Source organism: Helianthus annuus, chromosome 3 (genome assembly GCF_002127325.2).
Source record: "Helianthus annuus cultivar XRQ/B chromosome 3, HanXRQr2.0-SUNRISE, whole genome shotgun sequence".
NCBI classification, from domain to species: domain Eukaryota; kingdom Viridiplantae; phylum Streptophyta; class Magnoliopsida; order Asterales; family Asteraceae; genus Helianthus; species Helianthus annuus.
This window is the reverse complement of record NC_035435.2, coordinates 87,524,374-87,532,843: the sequence shown is the minus strand read 5'-3', so window position 1 is coordinate 87,532,843 and position 8,470 is coordinate 87,524,374.

The following is an 8,470-nucleotide window of genomic DNA, read 5'->3' as shown; positions in this document are numbered from 1 at the left end:
TAATGTGTTTGCATTTTAGGGGGAGTAGAAAATTTTTCAGAAAATCCAAAAACATTAGAAAATTTGAAAAAGACAAAAACATGATAAAACCAAAAATGAGTTTGGTGTGAAAAAGAGGAAATGATAGTACATCAGCGGACTATCACAACATGCTAAAGAATTGGAAAGTTTAAAAGTGATAAACAATCTTACTGTGGATGTGTCAGTAGATTTTTACACATTTAGTATACTGTGACGAGATATAAACCTAAATTTCAAACTTGCTTGTTCAGTGGGTTAACACAAACTTGGATATATAGGTAACCCCTGAAATCTTGTTTGAAAGGTCCCTTATTCTGAGATACTAGGTCTTTATGCTCAGTGATATCTGGGGTATTATCCCGGGACTTCTGCTGTATGGAAGTACTGACCTAGTCCCCGGATAATACTTTCTGCAAATGCTTGAAAAAGCGCCGCCCTCAGCAAATCGATGAAACAATAAAATTGATAGTCATTGCTGTTGTAAAAAAGATCCTCTAAAGGGGACCCACCAAAAGTCGAGCCGTCATCTCTCTGCTGAACGGAAGTTCTGACCTGAGCTCTCACGGTTTCGCACCTAACCCCTTACAGATATCAGCTGTGGTATACTCACCTGTAAGACTGAATATTGGGATCTGGATACGGGAGGATATTCAAGTAGTGGGACACATGAATAAGTTTAAGTGCTTAAAACATTAATATCGTATCTCGGATCAGTTGAACTTTGTGTGAAAATTTAAGTGGACCAGTATACTAACAATCTAGGTAAATTGTTTAGAACTTAAAATGAAATCAAGCTTAACGGTGTTGGTGATTTGTCTCAAAAGCTGATATGATCCTCTTACACAAACTCACAAAAATATTGTTTGTAAATATTTCTTTACAGCATTTTATTTCTCTTATGTCAAAAATCCAAAAAGATTTTTAGTGTGTTTTAGCATAAATTTTTTGAAAAATTCAAAAAGATTTTCGACAACTGGTATTGAAAAGTTGATTTTCAAAATTCCAGGTGCTAAACATGATGAACAGATGGTTTGGGAGAGTGTGTTGTTTTGAAAATTAAAATGATATATCTTCAAGTGGTTCATTAAAGATTAACATTGTAACATTATCTTTGAATGTAAAATTTCTGCGAGTGATTCATTAGATTTTTACAAGTTATCATCAGAAAATTTATTGTGAGGTAGAGGATGTGCAGGTTTCTAAGTGATAGAGAACCAGGTTCCGATACCTGAAGAATTTGTGATTTCAACATGCCAGACTGCGATCCCAGCATATCGAAAGGGGGAGTCTGAAGACATCCGAGTAGAGTTTGTTCGTGGAGAGTCTGTTGGTGATGATGAAAAGAGAAGAGAAAGATTTGAGGATGCTTACACTGTGAGAAAGACTGAAGTCATTGAAGACTCGACACTTAAGACTCGTCAACATCTGAGGGGGAGTCTGTTGGTGCAGTCATCTGTCGTCTTCCTCTTAATGACATCACATGTGACATCACATGTGACATCATGATATATGAGATGTCATGAAACAAAGTAAATATGGTGGCCGTTTAATTACATCCTTTGCATGTCCACATAAGACAAAATTAGAAATGGTCCAATGAGAGCTATGCCTTTGAGGTCCAATGAGAGGCAACCATATGAGGGTCCAATGACATGGGAGGTCCAATTGTATGAAGCCCAATCTTTTGAGATAAAGTTGCCATTTAAAAGTTCACAAGAAGACAAAAGTTGAATTGATGGTCCAATGGGAGATTCGCTTTAAAGTCAAAAGGAAGGTTCGCTTATACGGCATTTAAGATGGTTCGCTTTTATGGCTAACAGGGAGGTTCGCTGATAAGGAGCATAGAGGTTCGCTTTTAGTGTTTTGTGAATGGTTCGCTTTTGTGGTTTATGTCGTTATGAGCGAACCGGCAGTAGTATATATAGGATAGAATGTCATTTCATTTGTAACGATTCCAGATTTGATACCGAGGTATTGCCGGTGTTCCTTGTCAATGTAAACGCTGTAAAATCAATATACAAGAGGTTTAAAGTGTGATTCAAGCTGTGTACACGTCCGTTTCTTTGTTTCCGCCTCTGAAACGGATTTGAGCTCTTCCGAACGACTCGTTTAGGTCGCGACACGATCCTACAGATACGCCGCTGGTACTTCTTATATATATAAGTGTTTTTATCATATTACATTCTGTGGCGTTATTTAGTTCACTTGGATGAACGATTTCAAACGATGATACGCAACGACGTTTACTAAATGATATAAACAATACGAGTTTTATTACACGAACGATTTACAATTTGGTTTACAAAGACAAATGTTTTAGTCAAGATTCATGGCAACGAGGTTTTATAAACTATAACTGACTTGTTTTAAGTTGATTAATTATATTGCAATTGTGACAACTGGCACTTTTCCATGAATTCCGTACAATAATGAACAGTAATCTATGCTTTAATGACTATGCATAATTGAATTAACAAGACGAATGAATTTTAGATTTCTGTCATATACATACAATGGCATTTCATGTTGCAAGATTTTATCTTTATTACATGCAACACGATATGGTTTAATTAGTGCACGAAACAAAGTTAGCACAGTTATCACACAAACTAGAAGTACTGACTGGAGTTCAGTATTCAGACAGACATGATATTAAGACACAGAATGAGCCCCAGAACCAAGTGTTACACTAGAATAGTGCGTAGGAAAGTAGGGATTACAAAATTGTCTTCCTAGTGATGATTTAGGTACCGGAAAGTGCCAGAAACACACTAAACTGCAGAATTCTGCAGAAAACACCAAAATTCAGCAATTTTCAGCCTTTTAACAACAAAATATAATGCAGAATTATGGTCTAATGGTCCAGAATACCTTCCTAGTTGTCAGGAATCGAAACTCTCATAAAATACAACCTAAAGCACTAAACTGCGCTATTTAGCACTTTAACGAACCGGTAACCAACCGAACAACCGGACACTACCTGAAACATCAAATTTTCACTAGAAGCATTGTTTTAGCGTTACGAAGCTAGTTATGATCACCGAACATCATAACACACTCTAAAACACCATAATACATAACACACTAACTAATTCCCTTAAAACCTAACCAACTTAACTAACTAACTAACCATTGAATCACAACTAGAACCCCCCCCCCCCCCATATGGACGATTAGACATGAGGGACCTACTTGGGATTTCTTTCATACATTTTATTTGATATGTCAACCTCTTTAGAAACATAAGAATCAAGAAATTATCTAATTTTGGAAGCCATTCTTTAAAGACCATTAGTTCATGAATCAAGATCATTCAACACCTTCACAACACAAACTCTTTCTCCCTCTCTCAATAAGCTACATCCAAGCATCCCTCTCACCATCAAAATTTTTCTAGTCCATTCTCAAGTAATCCAAGGTGTTCACAAGATGTCTTAAGCATATTTATGAAGCTTGGAAGCATTGGAAGTGGAAGGACCTCATCTAGGAGCTTTTATCCACTCTATTTCTTCATCATCTTCGTACTTGTTCTTCCCTAGCCTTGTGCTAGTAGTAAGTCTCTCATGATCTCATTTTACTTCTTATTGTGTTGGTTAAAAGGTCATGTAAAAGATTAAACATGAAGATCATGAAAGAATAAGAACATAATTTCTAACATAAAGCTTGAAATCATCATAATCTATGTTGTAAAAGTGTTATTATGCTTCTTGATTCTTGATTATTTGTGTTAATGATGTTAAACATCATATGAACTTGCTAGATTGTGATTAAAGACATGATCTAGCAAGATGAGAGGATGATTATGTTATAAATCAAGATGATCATCCTTATGTGAAACATGAACTTGAAAGGTTAAATGTTTTTCTTGAATAATGATGACCAAAGTGTAATGTAAGTCTTGTAAATATGTGATTTCAAAAATAATTTTCTCAAGAAACTTGTGACAACCCTCACAATTATAGGTATCCGTACGATTAATTAATATTAAATTTATGCTTAATGACTGTGCTTAATTACAACTGATGATATAAACTGCTTTATGATTTCTGCATCATACATACATGTGCATCACATTTCATACTGTCACACTATTCATTACATACAAACTTTAGTGACATACTTGATGCACAAAGCACAGTTAGCACATTGAGCAGATAACTCAGAAACATGCTAACAATGCCAGCACATAGACAGACAATATTTTGAGGCCCAGTATGAGCCAGGGACAAGATACTACACTAGTATGGAGTGTAGGGAAGTAAGGACCATAAAACTGCGTCACTAGGTGATAGTTTAAGTGCTGGAAAGTGCCTAAAACCCACTCAAAGTGCAGAATTCTGCATTTATCATCAAAATTCAGCATTTTAACATGCTAGTAAATGTGCAAAAACATGGCAAAATGGTCCTGTATGCTTTCCTAAGTGCCGGGAATTAAAAGTGTCACAAAAAGTTACATAAAAGACATTATACGGCATAACTTAGCACTTTAACGGATCAGTATCTAACCAGACAACCGGACATTACCCGGAACACTAAAATATTCCAAAAAGCATTGTTTTATTTTTCTGAGCTAGTATTGGTTCCCGAGCACGCTAACATATTATAAAATGCATCATACACATTAAACATTAGATATAATATTTAATTTTCCACTAATTACCTTTTTCCATCAAAATTACATTTACCCTCCCCCCCCCCCATGCAATTTACGGTCAAGAGCATGGCCCCACCTCCAAGATACCTTAAATCTTCCAAAATCTCTAGTAATATTCATTTAGATCTTGATTTGATTGTGTGTGTACTTGAGGGAGCATTTAACCCAATGGATAATAAGTTTAGTGGGATATAAGAACTAATCATCTCATCATCTTCATCCACTCAATTCCTTCTCTCCCTCTTCACATAAGCTACGCCCGAAACCCCCTATATACCACCACCATTTTCCAATTCAATCCCACTAATCCAATTGCACTACAAGGTGATTTTGAAGGTTTGGTGAGCTCGGATCTTGAAGGACCTCTACCACAAGCTTTTATCCACTCATTTTCTCCATTGATCTTCCCTAGCTTTAAGCTAGTTGTAAGACTTCTTTAAACTCTTGTTTATTTCATATTCTTAGTGGTTAATAGATATATCATGATGAAATAACTAGAACACTAAAAGACTTGAATCTTGAATCATGAAACATAAGCTTAAATAAGATGAAACATGATGAAATAATGCTAGTAAGATGTTGTTTAGTGAATGTATGATGTTTGCTTGATGATTACTAGTAATATGATGATTGATCATCATATGGAACTTGTTAGAGTATGATTAAAAACATGGTTTAACAAGTTAGAGATGATTATGTGCTCTCATGAAATAATCATCTTCTAGACTAAACATGAACTTGAAACTAAAAATGATTTTCTTACAAAGTAACAAACCAAATGAACTAGTAAACTTGCGAACCCAAGACTTGTGTATGATTTTCCAAGAAAAACCAAGTTTAAAAGACGGTTTTTGAAAGATCATGATTCTTACATATACTTACACTATTTTTGGGAAATAAAATAAGTATATGGATGCTAGTAAAACAAGAAGATGTGGTAAATAAATACTTTTGTAAAATGAGTTCACAAGTTGTAAACATCTAGAAATCCCGAGAATGAGATTTTTACAAGTTGTTTGTCGTAGAGTAGGGACTAGCGATTAGCTGGGATTAGTCGGGGATTACTTGTAAATAATTGGCGACTAATCGGCGGCTAGTCTCGGTTTTTATAACCATGCCTAATTCTATTTGTTTGTTTGCGAATCTTTGGGTTAGTAAGTGAGAAGTGATTAGGTTGGTAAGAAGCTTGAGTTAATCATTGTTTTTACACTTGGTAAGTGTAACATGGTTTAGAGTATGATTGTTGATGGTTTGAATGATTTTTGGAAAAGAAAATGATATGCTTATTAGCATGGACACCTCCATTTACAAAGGAAACTATGGCGAAATTTTCCAAAAATTCCAACACTTAGAAAATATTTTCTAACAAATGTTACGAGTGAATTTTTTACTTTGTTTTTCAAAATAAACTTCGCCATAGGTTTCGTTACAAAAATACAAAGTATCGGAGGTTGGTTTTTGTAAATAAAATGAGTAAATATATATTTAGAATATAGTAAGACACTAGTGTGAATATTTATATATTTTGTGAACTAGTTATATTATTTTAGGGTAAAATAATATAACTTACAAATACCATGGAAATTACAACTCCAAAATAATACTAAAAATAACAAGGAATAAATATTTAAGTTACACACTAGATGTTGTGAAACCGAACGCAAAAACGTAACTTATGAAATATTCCAGAAAATACTCTTACACATATATTTTTGGCAAATATTATTTTGGAAACTAAAGAAATGTGAAAATATATTATTTTTGGGAAAAATATATATATTTTGGAATACATTATTTTTGACAAATAAGTTATATATTTTCTAAGTGGAACTTAAAAATATAATATTTCGGAGCTACAAAATATATGTATAAATACCCCCATCCTTGGGAAGGAAATACGAAAATTAAAATACTTGAGAAGTATTAATACAAAATATTGATTAAACAATTATTCCAAAATTAAATATAATTTAGACTTAAAATAATTATTATTTTAACAAATAATTATAACTTGGAATAATATTTGGAGACACAAGAAACGCAACTCAAAAACATTAAACTCTAAGCGAAGGCACGGCTCGTTCGTCTAATAGACATTGTAGGTTGTCGTGTAGCTGACAGAGTTTGAGTTGCCGGTACAAGACGCACTACAGTGAGTTCATGTCCTCCTTTTCTTTAAACTGTTTGTTTACTTACTTCGGGGGTGAAATACGTGTTACAAAGGGATACTTACAATACTATTGGTATGATTAGCCTAGGAAAGAACCATAGATCATGTGATAGGGTAGGCGGATACTTGGGACCATTAATCCTCGTATCAGGACCGAGGGGCATGAGTGATAGATCTATTTGGGGGTAGCGAGCCCACACCCATGAGGTCGGGGCGGCCCATAGTGGTGACTATGTCTTCCAGCCGGGAGCCCGGTACAACTTTGCTAGGTTTGAGTCTTCCTACACCGTCACACATATCAGTGGCCTTGCAAACGATTGGTGATCTTTTCCTTGTTTGCAATCATACCAGGACATACATACATTGTTTACAAAGGTTGGTACATACTCACTTACACATGAACTCGCTCAACTTTTGTTGATTTTTCAAACTACATGTACTTCAGGGAACTAGTGGATCTGGAAGGGTATGCATGTGTCGTCAAGCTGCGTTTAAATAAAAAGATGTTATCCAGGGTTGTTGAGTTTAGAGGGGGTATCCCTTTCCTGGATGGGATACATAATTCTAAACTCAGGTTTTCTTTACGTACTTTTGTTGAGATTTGTGAACTCGTTCAAACACGTCATGGTTTGTAACTTAATTCAGTACTGATGTTTTCAAACATTGGTATTGTGGTAGTTTCTAAACTTTATTAATGGATAAACATCTCGTGTTTTTATCATATAGCATTGTTATGATTGTTGCTATGGTATTAAGAGGTCACGCCAACATAACCACGCTTTCGCAAAAGTCAGGGTGTGACAAAACTAAGTTAAAATACAAGATTTACATAAACTTGGTTCTTAAAGAAACTAATCCCATTTTTAGTGGTTAATCAAGTGTAGAAACATATTATTACCAAGAAAAATTCAAGAAGAACCATTTTTAGAAAATTATTTTACAAGTTGTAAACATCTAAAATCTTCAAGAATGATGTTTTAAACAAACAACCACACTTTAAAGGGTAACTAAGCTTACTAAACACACTACCAAGTCACTACAACTTTTTATAAATTTTCAAGTTCATGAAGTAGTGAAAAATGCATGATTTTGGCACTTGGTAAGTGTTGTTTGATTTGTTGATGATTTGTGATGATTATTAAAAGAAAATGATATGCTTTGAAAGCATGGAAACCTCCATTTTTAAGGGGAAACTATGGCAAAAATTTTCTAAAAATTAAACACTTAGAAAAATATTTTTAAACAAGTGTTTACAAGTGTATTTTAACCATGGTTTTTCATATAATTGCCATAATTTTTGTTACAAAAATTACAAATGTTGGAGGTTGGTTTTTGATAATAAAGGTTACTAAATATGTATTTAGGAAAATATATATTTAGATGCCACCATGTGCGTGATTACTTGTATATTATGTGTACTAGTTATATTATTTTAGGACTTGAAATAATATGACTCACCAAAATACCAAAAATTACAATACTAAATATTACCAAAATTCCAAGAAACGAATGTATAATTCATACCCAAAAATTGGAAGAAACCGAACAAGGAATATAACTTATATAAATATTCCGGAATTAAATTCGTAAGTATAATTTGGTAAACGGTATTTTAGAAACCAAGA